The following is an 18062-nucleotide window of genomic DNA, read 5'->3' on the forward strand; positions in this document are numbered from 1 at the left end:
GAGCTGGGGCCGCCGCTTATATAGAGATCGTAGGGGGCGCCACCACACGTCACGTGGCGTCGATGTGCAGCTATCTCTGGCTATCGTCTGTTCTCTCGATTGCAGGCAATCGATTGTCACGTGATTGATGCAACGTCGACCGCCATATCTTATCCAATTTTAATCATTCTTCTTTACGATTAAAATTGTATTGATGTTTGTGGATTTCAATTGCCTCTCTGTACATACGTGTATAATAGTGCGACGTCCTCGCTAGCACGCTTGTTTCACCAAATTTTATTTCGTGATCTCCATCCTTAAAAACATGTTCCGCTACTGTCGATTTGTCGATATGTCCCAAGCGACAGTTTCTTTTGTGCTCCGTCAACCGTGAGTTAATGCTTCTTTTTGTAGTTCCTATGTAAACCCTGCCACAACTACACGGAATTTTATATACCTCTGGGGTGGCTAGGGGGTGACGAGCATCTTTTGTTGATCTTAAGCATTCACTAATTTTCTTAGTGGGTCTAAAAATGGTGTCTACCTGAAACTTGGCTAGTACTTTTCCAATGCGATCCGTGATATTATGGATGAAAGGAAGAAATACTTTTCCAGCTGATGGTTGTTGCTGTCTCCTATTTTTAGGCATTTTTCTATTTGGGTGAAGTGCTCGGTTAATCTCGTTTTTCGTATAACTATTTTTCGCAAAGGCCATTCCTAAATGATTTAGTTCTTCTTGTAAGTAGCCTGGTTCACAAATATTATTGGCCCTATCCACTAGTGTTTTTATGACCCCCCTCTGTTGCCTAGGGTGGTGGTTTGAGTTCTTATGGAGGTAGCGATCAGTATGTGTACCTTTCCTGTAGACTTTATGGCCTAAAGTCCCATCTGCCCGTTTGATAACTGATACATCCAAGAAGTTAAGTTGTCCATTCTTCTCCTTCTCCATAGTAAATTTAATCTTTGGCTTGATGCTATTTAAGTATACCAGAAAATCATTCAAGTCTTCTTCCTCATGATTCCATATTACAAAGGTATCATTCACATACCGATACCACTTCGAGGGGCTTTTTTTGGCCGACTGCAGTGCTTGATGTTCAAAATATTCCATGAATAAATTCGCAATTGCGGGACCTAGGGGGCTTCCCATGGTTACCACATCGATCTGTTCATAAAATTCTCCATTGTACTGAAAATAGGTTGAGGATAGACAGTGTTGGAACAAGGCTACTATATCAATAGGGAACATATCGGCTATATGGGAGAGAGCTTCATCAACTGGAACCATCGTGAACCTACTAAGAAAATTAGTAACTGCCTAAGATCAACAAAAAGATGCTCGTCACCCCCTAGCCACCCCAGGGGTATATAAAATTCCGTGTAGTTGTGGCAGAGTTTACATAGGAACTACAGAAAGAAGCATCAATACACGGTTGACGGAGCATAAAAGAAACTGTCGCTTGGGACATATCGACAAATCGGCAATAGCGGAACATGTTTTTAAGGATGGAGATCACGAAATAAAATTTGGTGAAACAAGCGTGCTAGCGAGGACGTCGCACTATTATACACGTGTGTATAGAGAGGCAATTGAAATCCACAAACATCAATACAATTTTAATCGTAAAGAAGAAGGATTAAAATTGGATAAGATACGGCGGTCGACGTTGCATCAATCACGTGACAATCGATTGCCTGCAATCGAGAGAACAGACGATAGCCAGAGATAGCTGCACATCGACGCCACGTGACCTGTGGTGGCGCCCCCTACGATCTCTATATAAGCGGCGGCCCCAGCTCCTATCAGCCAGTCGTCGACTCACCTCGGAAGATGTTCTCCGTAGTTGAGAACGAAACGTCAGGGAGAAGAAGTTCTACAGATCGACCACGGCAACTTAGCCCGGAAGAGGTTACTGATGAAGACGCCGGCCGTGAAAGCCTACATGGAATGAAAAGGCTGATTAGTTCTACTGAATTCAGTAGAAGTTAAATATTGCCTGAATGTACCGATGTACAAATCAGAATGAAATGTCATTCACCCGTACAAACAGGAAAATAGACTCTACCACAAAGACAAGTCACAAAAAGTGACGGCAGTAAACGGGGTGAGGGACGATTGTATGTGTTAACTGACAACTGTAGCACTGTCTGTCAACTGATGAATGGCAACAGGGCAGTCACACGGCCGATCGGACCACGTTGCTTCAAGTTTCCATACCATGTGAGTCACAAAAAAGTTGAATGATCTGCATCATATTATGATGAACTTCAAATCAAAGAAATAATTGTGTTGTCTCAATTCAAGTTACCTTCATTCTCTATTTTTATCTAGCCACAGTTTTTTAGAAACCTACCTTCACGATTATAAACACAAAATGCGTCCACATATTTTAATGACAAAGGCTTTGGATATTGTTTTGGCAGTAACTTTACGCAAAGCGGTGAATGAAACGAATTTTGAGGACAATTCAGCAGCAACTGAAATGTTTGAAAATCCACTGACTGATCTGACAAGAGAGCCTAAAAGCTCTCCCGGAGCCAACTCTTTCAGTTTAGAAGGAATTATAGAAAATAGTGGTGCTCGATGTGTAATAGTTGATCGTTTGTTTTTCTAACACAATTTTCATTTTGCTACAACTTTCTGTATTCTTTATTGCATTTTATTAAAGTAAAAAATTGTGCAAGATTACTGAATGCAGTTCTTGGACCAAAGTGAGCATAGCTAAGATATGTGTACCAAATAAACTTATTTACGAAATCAACGGGCATCCACACAGCCCAAAGAGAGTCACCGACTATAGATCTTTTGAAAAGAATGTTGTTACATACCGAAGAAAATAGTTTTATTTCAGTGATTTTATTGTTATACCTTTGACATTTTACGTCGTTCCTGGTAGGGCCTTTATCCTGTTCCTGCGCCATGTCTCGTAAAGAAGAAGTGAGAAAGTTTTCAAAGCCTACCTTTCGTATGTACAACGAACTGAACTACTTTTCCAAATAATTTTGAGAAGTGTTCTTGAGAAAACCAATAGGAGCACGTGATAAAGTATCCGCCACAACATTTTGAGCATTTGGAATGTGAACAACAGTGAACTCAAACGTCGGTAAACACGAGTACACAGCCCATTGTTTCAAACGATCATAGTTTAGTTTAGATTATATTAAAATTTGGAGCGCTCGATGGGTGGTGTACACCTTAGACCTTAGTATGTTTTCCAAATAAGAAGAGCCTAAATTTAGAAGATGCCCAAATAATTGTCAATTCTTTCAAATCGGTTAGAGAATAATTTCTTTCAGATTTAGACAAGACACGTCTGCCAAAGTCTGTATTTCTCTGCACATTTAGACAATTATCTCCATCTTCTTGGAATAGATGAACGCCAAGCCATATTTTCGATGAGTCCATTGATAAGCACAAGTTTTGTGATAATTCAGGTTGAGCAAGTATTGGAGCATTAAGAAGTGCATCTTTCAAACTTTTACACTTTTTTTAACTTTTTTTTTATCTCAATGCCATATGGTGTTTTTCCCATAAGTGAACATAATTTAGGAATGTCAAGATTTTAATATTTTAAAAACGGCGACCAATATTTGCTAAAACAGGGAAACTTAGAATTTGACATTTTGTGGAAGAAGGGGGGATTGATCAAATTGCTTCAAGTTTCTCTCGGTCTGGTTGTATAGCTTCTGATGATATTATATGACCAAGAAATTTTCCAAATTTTCCAAACTTTTTCTATAATGACAGTGATTCCCAAATCCTCAAAAAGATGCAATAAGCTCCTCAAAATACAGTTTTTCTGTGAGTAAGATTCTTCTGCTGTAAGTATATCCTCAATATGTTATGTCTCTTTTCAAAAACTAAGGTAAAATAGCGTTCAGACCTCGAATAAAGGCAGCTGATGTGATGTTGAGGCCAAAAGGCTACTTACGAAACTGATAGAACACACAAAAACATTAGAGAGTAGTATATTTTCCACAATATAAGGGTAACTCTATTGGCCAAGAACTTACACGTAACTCTACAGAAATAAAATTGGCACATAATAGAAATTTGGCAAAAGTTCTTCTGATGTTTGAGGTCTACCTGTTTCTGTTGAAATAATAGTGTAAATCTGTGTAGAATCCAATTCAAGTTTAATAGAGGAAGGTTTCTTCTTCACAATATTTAATGGGCTGTTATATGAACTGACTGCATATTCTATGACTTCCTGTTCTAGCATAAACTGAATTTATCCCTTCGCTTTTTCTCTGTAGCAAGCTGGAACGATGTATGGTTTAACACAAAACTTGTTGGGCTCTTTGACCTGGAATTTATATTGAAAACCTTTAATGGTTCCTGCACAATTTGTAAAAACCATGTAATATGTGTGCAACAGGTCAAGAAGCTCGTTTCTGTCAGCTACTGTATATTGCTCCACTCTATCAATTTTTCCTGAATAAGATTCTGTGTATTGATTACCTGGTCTATTTCATTGTAAAAAGTATATGCACAACTTACGTCATTACACATGTATTCTGATGGAATCTGCGATACATTATATGTCAAAAATATAAACAATTTATTTCTACCTCTTGTTTCGTGGTCCAGTCTAGAAATATTAATGAAACTGAATTACCCTCAACTTCCATTCCTAATTGGGTACCACCGAAATTCAAAATCGGTTTATATTTGTTTGGGAGAACCTACACCTAATATTATTTAAGTGGTGAAGAGAGAAAGAGTCAAGAAATCCATTGAAAACTTATAGCTTTGACAAAAAAATTCTAAACAGGTTGAGAGATTTCAGGGCACTCTCACTTCTGATACAGTGACATGCTGCTTAATGTTCTTAGGGAAAATGATCTTTATTACTTGGTTTGCTATACTGGTCACTATCTGACTTCATTCGTATGATGAAATGGTTGGCAGTAATTAACACTCTTGCTTGTATGCTCTAGTGAAGGAATAGTAGTAACCTTTACCTGCATTCAAAGGAAGAGGGTGCCGAGTTAATTGACTTCATTAAAGTCGTATGGCAGCTGAGGGCCGAGGAGAGCGTTTTTTCTGCAGAACCTGGATGAAAACGTTTGCGGACTGCCAAGTCCCGTGGTCTCATTGTGCCGACACATTGAGTGACGCCGGTCCGTCAGCAGCCGCGTCCAGGTAGGCTGACTAGTGCCGAGGAGTTGCTGCAACTATGAGCAGGGCATTGATGACTGGCAATAAAGCAGAGGATCGGAGCTTGTTAGGAAAGAAGCTAATGAGATGGCTGTGACTTTCAGCGAATTTCCGTGCAATAGGACAGTGGCGCCCAAGCGTCCAGACTCTGCTACAAAACATATTTGTGAAGGCACGAGGCTATTTTATGGCCGTTCTATGGATAGTTCGAAATGGACGCAACAGGAGACATAACGATCTTTTTATGGAGGGCTGTGGTTCCATCCAGGTCATTCGTTTAGCAAGGAAACAGCGTAAACACGTGGGAAAGGGGACATGAAGCTGAATCTCTTTTCCTTTTTCCCAATTAATTTTTAAAGTAGCTGTTGGTCAAATATGTGTAATCAGAGCAGGAGGCAGTCTCCCAGCTTCGAATGCCTGGCTCCAGCTCGTGACTGGCTTGAGGTAAAGTGAGTGTAGTCTAAGCATGTAAATGTGCTATGCTACCGAGCTGGCGAGGAAAGCTGAGAAAAAGACAAGAACTCATTCTTGTACTGGCCTTCCACTAGTGAAGAACGGTAGGTCTCTGTCTAGATGGTGAAACTTGTGTGCTTTGCTAGTGTGCCACTTTGAGCCTCTGTCCGTCACCATCTGAACTGTCAGACGTACTGCTTCCTGCATCATGCACGCGACGAATGATGTGTGGGTGTACTTATTTGTTCTGAGTCGACCGTCTAAATGTTTGACATATTCCGTCATGCATAGTCGTGGCACGGAGTCAAATTGTGTTGGCGGACCAGCAAATGGGTACACCTGCACACTGGAAACCACTGTTGCTTCAGAGGGTCATAGGGAAGTGCCTGCGTTCTGAATCAGCCGAACGCAAGACCGTGTACTTGCATATTTGCTGTGTGCGGGCCGTTTGTAGCAAATTGTCGCTGTCTGTAACTCTAGTCGGCGACTGCATCGTGGTGTGCCGCCCTCACCTGCAGAAGGGTAAAGTATTCGCTGCTACAGCGTAGGGCTCCAATATATGCTTCTTAGCATCCTTTTCTTTGGAACCAAATTTTTCTTTATGGAATAGTAGAGTATATATCTTTGATAGTAACGTTGTTTTTAGACCATTCTACGGATTCACATTTATGAAGTCAGATAAAGTGATAAGTTCTGGTTAGTGTAATGTGTTGATCCCCAACTGATTACTTTGTTCACCACAGACTGCACATTATTGAAAGCTTTTATCAAATAAAAATGTTTATGTGGCGTTTCTTTAGCCACTTTTTTTGTTTGTCATGTGATGTTAAGAAAGAATAAATCTATTGTTATTTAGACCACAACTCCTCCCAGTGTTCTGATTAACATTACCTTTGCCATTTTATTAAAGTCTTTATTGCAATTGAAAGAGCAGAAGTTTGCAAGGTTTGATGCTTCACGTCAGCAGTTTTTCACAGGAATCACTCCTTTTATTTTAAAATCGGACAATCTGTTGGCGTCATACATTTAGGGAATGTAGTTTCACTCATCACAAAAATAGTGCTTTCAGAATCAAGGGCGGTGGAAAGTTTAGCGTTGCTTCTCAAATGTTTATTATTTTATGTACTACAGAGTTTTGTTAGTAATCAATTTCGTCCAGTAAAATATCTCTAACGTCTGCAAAACGCACGGAGATCAGAGCCGTGTTTTGTGCGATCCACAGAATTGCTTGATGTCAGAGTTGTGAGTCATTGTCTTACATTGTTTCATTGTCATTGATTATCTCTTCGAATTGTTCATCTAACTTCAATTATTTCTGTTGCACTGAGCTTGCCCGTCCAGAATTTGGCTATGTGAATTATGATGTCGATTAAAGTTACTGTTTTGGTTGTTATTTGCATAATTGTTGTTGTGCCATGTGTTTTGTGGATTTGTTCTACCTGAACTCTGCTCATGAAAATTTGCACGATTACCATCTGAGATGGAGTATTGTCTGTGATCATTTTGATTGTCATGATAATTATGACTACACCTGTTCTCATTACCTTATTTTCTGTATTATGTTCACTATTAGTGCTCCAGAAATTACTTCCATCACAGTAATCATGAGTAAACTGCGAGAATTGCGCGTAATACTGAGAATATCAAATACCCCGTCTGTAATTGTTTCTATGGTTGTATTTGTTATGCGAGTTCCCATACTTCAAAACGATCTACATCTACGTGTACATCGATACTCTGCAAATCACACTGAAGTGCCTGGCAGAACTTTCATCGAACCACCTTCTCATCGTGCGTGTTATAGTTTCTGCTGTGAGCTTTGTTGTGTTTTCTCGTTAAAACGTTGTCAATGCCAGTTCCAATTGCTGAAGTAATGGTTGAAATGCTTCTAAATCATCGTTACAACTACTGGCCAAAAGTTCATGTCTCCATCCTGTAGGAAGCTCTGTTAAAAGAAACACAAATTAGCTCTGATGGACTGAGTGGGTTTGGTAAGTATTGATTTCTACATACGATGCCTTCATCGCGCTTTGCAAGAGCAGCAGTCAGTCTGCTCAAAGTTTAGTAACTTATAAACCTATGTATTACTAGCTCTTTTGTGGCCTGCGGCCACTAGGCCGACAATAATGATAGGTAGGAATCACTTACGCATTGGCAATCTATCACTATTGAACACATTCTTGTTGCAGGTTCACTTGCCAAATAATCGTAGAGATATTCTTATTTGTGTTCAAGTGGCCAATTTGTTGGTAAAGAATATATAAAATTATCAGTCCAAGCTTGAGGGTGAATTTCGTTACTGTAATTCCTGAAAAATTTTAATTTATGTACTGTCAGTAAGTATTTGTAATCTTAGTTTTCATTTATTTACTTATGTCATAATTCCTGTAATACTCATATATAAGCTTATTTCTATCCTTTTTGTAAAGCCTGTATGACTACAAATGTTATTTGTATTGTCATGTTCTTTACTATAATGATGTTTTATTTGTATTCGTATGCTGTTAAATTGTAATTGTATAGACACCAGTTCTTCAAGTTAGGTAAATAGTAGGGATTCATTTTACTGCACCCATTTGTCTGCTGGTCATCCTATATGTATCATATCTTAGAGATAATACGATTGAGTTAGTGCTTGCACGTGTGTTGATAATTCAGCAAGGGACTGGTTAACAGCATAGCTAGTTGTAAGGATATTGCAAACAAAACATTTGTGAGTGCACAAGTGACGGTTTAGGGACTTGTAATATGCATCAATACTGACTGCACAGTAGTGGCCCATGGACTTGCTATATTATCCTCAAGACTCTTCAGCTTTGATTGTGCACCCACACAGTCGCAACGGATAGCTGCTGGACATCTCTACAAGGACTAGAGTGACTCTGCGCCTTTGGTGGCCCACTACTATCATAATCTCCACAAGAACTACTGTGGTCTGCTCTGTGGTGATCCATCAATTCTACCAATATTCTTCGAGACTTCGGCTGATACTGCAGTGGGTCTGCTCTGTTATGGGCCATTACCAATCCTACGATACCAACTGAAATCTTCACGTCAAGAGTCAGCACTGTGTTTCTGCGGGGCGGGGAGGACAACACTACTTCTTCAATATTGCATGGTTGTGCATTACTTACATGTGCACTTTCATACACTGCTCAGCATAAAACTGGCACAGACTTCTCTTCTGATGAATTATTAGGACTGTCTTTAGGGACTGTGAGGAGAACTTGTACTTTATTGACCAACAGCATATTAATTAACCTTTTTGTGCATCTGATCTATTTGATATTGTTAATATAAAAAATTTTAACATCTTAGTCTTGGTCACTGACCAAAACACTTTGTAAAGTTATTTAAGGGGAACAGGGGTCTATGTAAGTTTCCTGTTTGTATGTTGGCAGCGCTGTAGACTGTAATTAATATCGCTGACAGCGCTCTGCGCCCTCAGAAAGACATGCTGTGGCTGGTCGGACTAGCAGTTAGCGAGCGGAAGGGTTTGCACATGATTTTCTTAGTGGAGACTCAGTGTTAGTAGGCCATGCTTTGTAAAATGAGGATGTTTGTAGTTGGTAATGTTTGGATAGTGGAATTATTGACAACTATATAATTTTAGGAACCGGATGTCACATGAATAAGGTATTTTCTTCTAAATACATTGTTTTCTCTTCAATAAAATCTTTCTTTTGCTAACCAAATGCCTCCTAGTAGTTAGAGTCTATAGTAGTTAGCATCTTTTTATTTAGCTGGCTGTATTTGATGCTTGCTGTAATTGCTGTAGTTCGTGTTATGAAGATTTTTTGTGAGGTAAGTGACTTATGAAAAGGTATGGGTTATTCTTCGGATTGAAGTTCAGGGCCATTATTCTGTGTTAATTATTTGAAGCCATGTTGTCACTGTATAGCACTCAGATTGCGTTGGACCTGTATATTGTGGGTAATAAATGAATAGGTTGAGTCTGAGTTGTCCTTGTCAGAGAAAATTCTGTAGGTCAGTGTTTGAAACGATAAAAATAAATAAAGAGACAGTAGTTTCAATGTCTCATGTTACTTTATCTATCTCGTCCATACGTTTTGCGGAGTAGTAAATATACAGCCCTTAATTTAAGAAAAAACAGCAAAAATCATTTTAGAATAGTGATTTCATTGCATTGATTCGTTGTAATGTCACGAAATCATTGACACTTGCGTTCGTACTCCTGCAGCTGACGCCTTCACAGGTAATATTTAATTTTAGTATGCTATTGTTACTGGGTTATTCTGTGATAGATTTAATGTTTTTCCCCAGAATGATTTGTTTCTTAAATTTTTTCTCCACCATCGCCAACTGCGGCTGCCCTGCCGTCTAACGTAGAATGGGCTCTCTTGCACCTGCCACTCGGGCCAAAGATGTTAAGAGCGCGAGCTATACAATCGCACGTGTACGCTGTAGCCCTTTTTCTAGGAATAATTAATGTTAGTAGCTTTTCTGGATTGAGGAGGTTAGCAGAAAAGTAATAAAGACTTGTTAATGAGCTCCGTTGAGCGAAATGATTATAGAGGGAAGAAACATTTGTCAGCAAATATAGTACGTCGCTATGCACTCGACTTCGACTACGAATGGATGGATATTGCATTGAATGTTCGAAACAAATATGGCAGATCATAAGTTATCAAAACTTGTTTTTTCGTAGATACGTCATTAGTTTTAATTCGTTCTACCGTTGCGTTACGTTGAACTGTTTGGTACAACTGATGAAAGCTATAGATAGCAGTGTGTAGTGCTTAGCAGATGTTCAGTTTTTTTTTTTTTTTATAATTACGTTGCTTTCGACTGAGGAACGTATTTTTCTTGTTGAAGACGAACTTCTACAAGGCGATAAATACACAGATTTAGTGTGAGAGGCATTGGCTCAAATATTCTCGGAAACAACTGTATCTCGTTGTAACGCACTTCGTCAACTTACTGAGAAATTCCGAGAGACAGGCTCGGTGTCAGATGCCGAATGATCTGAAAGATCAACCAAACGAAACGAACAGAAGTTGCTGGATATTTTTGACTCTGTGAATCAGTACCCAGTGAAACAGTTGTGCAAGAAGACACAAAAAAAGCAATCGGGCTTGTCACCGCTCAAAAAGTGGTTAGGCAAACATTAAAATTTTATCCATATAAAGTGACTGCTGCGTGGATCATGAAAAGCTTATCAGTTACTGCAAATGTTTTGTATCTTTTATTGAGAGGACCGCCACTTATGTTCTTGATGTCACCTTGTACACAGACGAGGCCTGGGTGTGCTGTTCTTGTCATATTTCCTCGTGCTTTGCTTGAAACGCCATCACATGATCAAAACCAGTGTGTGTGTGTGTAGCACTGTCGAGATGGCAGATTACTGGAATTTTAATTGTTTTTGATCAGTCTTGAACAGTAGTCGTTACTGTTTAATGATCCATGATTTCGTTAGCTAACTAATGAAAGACGGATTAGTGTCTTCTGGGAGAGTTTTAAGGGTAACGTGTCACCTCAAAAAACCTATGGTTCCCTTGGGCGTCGGACCTTACACAACCCGATTTTTTTCTCTATGTAGCTCATGACATGCATACTGAAATTACTGCGTACGTGACAAGCATGTCCCAGTCAGATCTGTATATAGTAATGCTAAGCGGATTCAGACTTGTGTAGCCGCTCGTTGACTGCACAACCACTTTTCGAACGCCCTGGACGTTTCGACTTCAGGTCATTACGATGACAAGAAAAATCCCAGTTCTTTTTTTTGAGTTGACACCCGTTTCTTTGACTCAGCCTAATATTTGAAAGAAGACCTCAAGAAAGTGAACCTTTACAACCAAGATGTCTGTCGCATGGCATGAGCGAGTATCTACAGGAAAACGCTGCCCCTGAGTGAAAGCTGTTGTATTTATTCAGTGCTCCCCACTAATCATCTGCTACAACAGCACAAGCAGTAGGAGATACGAAGGAAAAACTAGCACTAGACTCTACAAGTTTGGGCCTCCTGCAGAATAGCACTGCAATGGTGGCTGAAAAGTCGGCTTCATTATTGCTTCTAGTGTTAAAAATTTAAGCGACCTTAAGAATTTTATTCAAATAGCATTGCAATTATAGTTCCGATATAAAAAGAACAAACAGAATACGGCCGGATGAGATGCTGTGAGGCACACCCATGATGTCATCACGACACGCTTCACTTGCAAGCATCGTATTGCTTATGGAATATGGCATTCGTTTCTATGAAATGAGGTCACTGAATACATAAATTTTCTGAGTGGCTTTTTCAACGTGAAATCTAAAATTCCTGTTACTCTGATATCAAAACCAACAATTGCCTCGCTTATTTTTCAGAACCGCGGTGGCGTCACGTAATTTCGAGTTAATTACTTGCCTCTCATAGGGGATTTCAAACCTGAGAACACAAAGCAAGCAAATTAACGGATTCATTAAAGGGCTCGTCCCTTGGAGCGTGGCATATGCACTCGTTCGCAGGCAGCTCAGAAGTGCTTGCTGCTAATTAATCCTGCCCTTCCTCACGTTGAGAGCTTAATCTGCTTCCACGTTCTTGGGAGCAGGCGTTTTTCAGAAAATTAATGAAAACTTGCCACACGGTGACATACACTCGGTTCTATCACGCTTCGCCATCAGCTAAGAACAGTTGGAGCTTTCCTGCTTCGAACGAGACGGAAAATGATGTACCGCGCGCTTGATAACCCTCACGTAACGCAAGGCACTGAGGACGAACGAGGCGACAGAAGGAGTACAAATTGCAGCTCCTTCAGACACAGCGGAACGAGAAAGAAGGGAAGATAATGATGTGCTGCAGTCGGGCGACGTTTCTCCACGAGTGTCTGTCGATAGGAAGCGACGAATGGCGCCGTTCGCGATTCGGTGGTAACGATTCTCCGAGAAGCGGCCTGCGGTGGTTAGAGCGGGGTGACGTTCAGCGCGCAGCAATCGGAAACGCATTACCGTAACGAGTAATACAGTTTTATACCGAGGTAATAACTGCAATTACATAAATCAGTGAATAGGGTCAATAGGTACCAATGCGGGGATGCCCGACAAGATAAACTCTTTATTATCAGAGAAATGATTAAAGACGAAATAGTTTATGTCTTCTCCAGTCTAGTGATGTCCACAGTTCCTTTTTTTTCTCTGTAACGAGTCACTACACTACTGTTCCAGTTATCTAATCACTACTGGTTCCCACTCTGCAGTGGCAATACGTATTGCTGTTAGAAATGAAACCAGAAACATTACTGAAAGACAACAGTGGTCGTGTATGATTTTTTTTTTTTTTTTTTTTTACTGTCGGCGTCTTTCAAGTGTCTTACATCAAACCTGCAACTTCTCCGTCGCACCAGCTGTCTAATGAAAGTACTTTTAAAGCAGTGATTCGCAACCTTTCATAGACCATTACCCCTGAGTGCAATGAAATATTAGGCAACACCGCTCCCCCTCCCGCCAACTCTTTTCCTATCGTCAACAATAGTGGCTAACTAAACTTTAAAATGAAAAAGAAATTTCTCTGAACACTTCTATTTTTAAAATGACGAAATTTAAATGATATTTAGTCCTGTGGGTGTCTTATTATACCATGAACTTCAAAAATGGTTCAATTGGCTCTGAGCACTATGGCACTTAACTGATGAGGTCATCAGTCCCCTAGAACTTAGAACTACTTAAACCTAACTAACCTATGGACATCACACACACCCATACCCGAGGCAGGATTCGAACCTGCGACCGTAGCGGTCGCGTGGTTCAAGACTGTAGCGCCTAGAACCGCTCGGCTACCATGAACTAATTAGTCACTGAGACAACTAGTACTGCTTATTTCTAATAATTTTTTTGTAGAACGGTGAAGCAACTCTCAGCGCCTGGTGAGTGCTATCTACGAGGGCTGTCCAGAAAGTAAGTTACGATCGGTCGCGAAATGGAAACGAGTTTGAAAATCCGATAATGCTATGCAAGGAAGTGTTGGGCAGTGTCTCTAGTATGACTGTAGGTAGAATTATGTCGCTCTTTTCATTCCTGAGCCCTTAGTGAGCGCGTTATAGAAAATAGTGTCTCCCGCCAAGTACGAGGGCCTGGTGAGAATTTTCCCCTGAAGCTATACAACCAACATTACATAACTGTCATGCGGTTTCTTCTTCAAGACAATTCTCAGCCTCATTCTGCAGGGGCAATGAAGATGTTCCTGCATCGTCTCAGTTGGAAATGTTTGGTTACCCACAATACAGCCCGTAATTGTCTCACACTGAGTTTCATCTCTGCTCAAACGAACCGCTGGCTATGAAGACAACATTTTGGCACAGACAACGAGCTTTAGGCCAGCGTAGAGAATTGGCGGAAAGCACTGGCAGCTGCCTTCTATGATGAGGGTATTGGAAAGTTGGTACAACGCTACGACGAATGTCTGAATCAGAACGGCGACTACGTAGAGAAGTAGCTGAAAGGTGTAGCTAACTGTTACAAATGAAACATTTCTGATTTTCACTGTGATTTTCATTTCGCGATCAATCGTAACTTACTTTCTGGACAGCCCTCGTACAACTCCTTCTGAGAAAAAAAACTGATTATCCAAACAGAGAGTAGACAATTGTTACAAAACATGCCTCCTCTGTAACATTCTTTTCCCTAGCGACAGTTGCTTCGCACACAGCCTGCAGCCTCAGCTAAAAATCAACCGTGTGCCCTATACTTACGCCTACTGTATGTACATCACTTCATTGCTGTTCTCCTTACTTCTGACCTGCGACAAATTGGAAGACTTCGGGTTGTGAATGCTTTGTGTCCAACCACTGCCACTATTCATAATACAATGTAGACCCTACAATGGACTAGTAACCAGTACATAACTACAATTGTGCTGAGCTGTCAATTAGTTCTTCTGTTGTTGCAAGTGAATAATGAAGAAATTTCGTCAAAAACTACCTACAACTCGGAGAAGGCATTTTCACGAGGTATATAAACACACGTGATGTACATGTCTTAAGTTGAATGTCATAGATGCGTGGCAGAAAGTGTGCTTGTAGTGGGTGCACTATCAAAGGAAGATGATGCAAATCGATTCATTTTACAAGTGGTAGTCTTCAAAATATTTGGAATTCGAAAAATTGTAGTTATTGGTAACTTACATAATCAGTATTACAGGATTACAAAAGAGTGACAAGAATAATTATCTTTCAAAAATAATTTACGTTTGTAAGGTGGTAGTATAACTTCACCCTTAACATACTATTTTAAATATAGAAACGTAATCTACTCATCATGCCGATGAGTTTGATACCATGCATGCCCTACCTCAAGTAAAGTGATACTAAATTGCATACTACTGAAAGTAATCATTCATATGTGTTCGATATGAACTCGATACTAACAACCGTTCCCTCTTTGCATGTTAACAGTCACATAGCATCAATATCACTTTGAACTGAAGTGCACGTAGGGAGTTTCCAGCCGTCGAGAGAACATGGAATGCATTGCGAGAGGGGCCGTAAAAAAGTCGACTTATCTCAGGCAACCACCATTAGCTAACAATAACGAGTTTGTCTGACTCACACCGACGTGGAACGGAAACATCTTCCCATGTCAGGGATCTGCGTGGCGATCTTCGAGAACCAATACACGGAATTCACATTTACGAAAAATTTTGGGTCGCACAAAATAAAATTAACAGCGGGGAAGAGACGACTGGATAGAACACACGTAGGAAGACAACACCTAATGCCTGGGAATGCTTCTAGGGAAGGAATGCTTTCGGAATCTCAACTGGAGGTCGTTGGACAGCACGAAAAACGTTGTCGCTATGTTTCTTTTTTCAAAAGAGAAAACTGGCCACAGTGGAAAACACCGTTTTTTTTAACAAGTACTCGCATATCACATGATGAACGCGTGAAAAACATGAGGTTGCACGTGGACAGCCCTTGTATGTACAACAGTCAGAGTATACGAGCAAAACATAAATACGCTTCTCAAGCTTCATTGGGCCAAGAAACGACGCAAGTCGTAACAAAATCAAGGTTGGCTGATACAAATTGTAATACGTAATGAACACAAGGTACAGTGGGGGAAACAATAAAGAGATACCGACAGGGACCGTGAGCACAAGAAGAGAGACGTCTCTTCAGACCAGGGCCGTGTTTAGACGGACACATTCTGTTTTGAACGCCTAGAAGAACTTTTTAGTCAACACTTGCGTTCACAGGGATTGAAAAACTCGTAACATCTCCGGAGTGGAGATTACGGATTTCGACCCGAGTTACACTCTTGGAAATGGAAAAAAGAACAGATTGACACCGGTGTGTCAGACCCACCATACTTGCTCAGGACACTGCGAGAGGGCTGTACAAGCAATGATCACACGCACGGCACAGCGGATACACCAGGAACCGCGGTGTTGGCCGTCGAATGGCGCTAGCTGCGCAGCATTTGTGCACCGCCGCCATCAGTGTCAGCCAGTTTGCCGTGGCATACGGAGCTCCATCGCAGTCTTTAACACTGGTAGCATGCCGCGACAGCGTGGACGTGAACCGTATATGCAGTTGACGGACTTTGAGCGAGGGCGTATAGTGGGCATGCGGGAGGCCGGGTGGATGTACCGCCGGATTGCTCAACACGCGGGGCGTGAGGTCTCCACAGTACATCGATGTTGTCGCCAGTGGTCGGCGGAAGGTGCACGTGCCCGTCGACCTGGGACCGGACCGCAGCGACGCACGGATGCACGCCAAGACCGTAGGATCCTACGCAGTGCCGTAGGGGACCGCACCGCCACTTCCCAGCAAATTAGGGACACTGTTGCTCCTGGGGTATCGGCGAGGACCATTCGCAACCGTCTCCATGAAGCTGGGCTACGGTCCCGCACACCGTTAGGCCGTCTTCCGCTCACGCCCCAACATCGTGCAGCCCGCCTCCAGTGGTGTCGCGACAGGCGTGAATGGAGGGACGAATGGAGACGTGTCGTCTTCAGCGATGAGAGTCGCTTCTGCCTTGGTGCCAATGATGGTCGTATGCGTGTTTGGCGCCGTGCAGGTGAGCGCCACAATCAGGACTGCATACGACCGAGGCACACAGGGCCAACACCCGGCATCATGGTGTGGGGAGCGATCTCCTACACTGGCCGTACACCACTGGTGATCGTCGAGGGGACACTGAATAGTGCACGGTACATCCAAACCGTCATCGAACCCACCGTTCTACCATTCCTAGACCGGCAAGGGAACTTGCTGTTCCAACAGGACAATGCACGTCCGCATGTATCCCGTGCCACCCAACGTGCTCTAGAAGGTGTAAGTCAACTACCCTGGCCAGCAAGATCCCCGGAACTGTCCCCCATTGAGCATGTTTGGGACTGGATGAAGCGTCGTCTCACGCGGTCTGCACGTCCAGCACGAACGCTGGTCCAACTGAGGCGCCAGGTGGAAATGGCATGGCAAGCCGTTTCACAGGACTACATCCAGCATCTCTACGACCGTCTCCATGGGAGAATAGCAGCCTGCATTGCTGCGAAAGGTGGATATACACTGTACTAGTGCCGACATTGTGCATGCTCTGGTGCCTGTGTCTATGTGCCTGTGGTTCTGTCAGTGTGATCATGTGATGTATCTGACCCCAGGAATGTGTCAATAAAGTTTCCCCTTCCTGGGACAATGAATTCACGGTGTTCTTATTTCAATATCCAGGAGTGTAGTTACGTTCTGCGGAACAATTAAAGATGTAAGAGGACTACAGGTCACTATGCCAAAGCGAGTGGACATTACCAGTAGTTTAGCTAGGGAAAAACACAATTTTCCGCCTCACGAAAACTCTGGGCAGTTTCCGGCTGTTCATACAGTCAAGGCCACAAGTTATTGAGGTTTACAGGTTCGCACAGCGTCGATGCGCTGCCGTTATCATACGGTACTGCCGGCCACAGCAGCCGCCGACAGTGCACATTAAATATCGCGTTAGCTCAGGCGCTCAGTAAAGGAGTCTCTAGATTTTATGTGCACCTCAGTTCTATTGGAGATTAGAGTTGTGTTACGTATTTTCTCATTCCCTCGTGTCCATGCTGGCCATACATCGCGTGTGTGTTACAGGACTTAAAAGTCGAGAAAGGTATCGGTAAATACACGTTATTGTAAGCTAAAATAGCGTAGACAATAGGGCATATTGAAGTTTTGTGAGTGTAATATTTTGGAGGGTAAATTGTTTTGTGATTATTGTATTGTAAGTTAAGCTAGGGTTCTCTTCTCATGTAGGAACGCGTTTGGAAGATTGTTAGCTGTTCATGTTTATCACGAATTCATTGTCAGGATATTCCTAATTATAGATTTTTCAGCCTCGCCAGCTATGCACTTGAACGCAATGTGTACGTTGATTCTGTAATAAAAAGATATAGTACGGGTAACAGTTGTTTGTGAGTTCTAGACTAGAGGCTACCCCTTCCTCACGGCACTACATACATCAAAAACAGTTTTCCATCGCCTCGGTTCCGAGATTT

The sequence above is a fragment of the Schistocerca cancellata genome, chromosome 5 (assembly GCF_023864275.1).
Source record: "Schistocerca cancellata isolate TAMUIC-IGC-003103 chromosome 5, iqSchCanc2.1, whole genome shotgun sequence".
NCBI classification, from domain to species: Eukaryota; Metazoa; Arthropoda; class Insecta; order Orthoptera; family Acrididae; genus Schistocerca; species Schistocerca cancellata.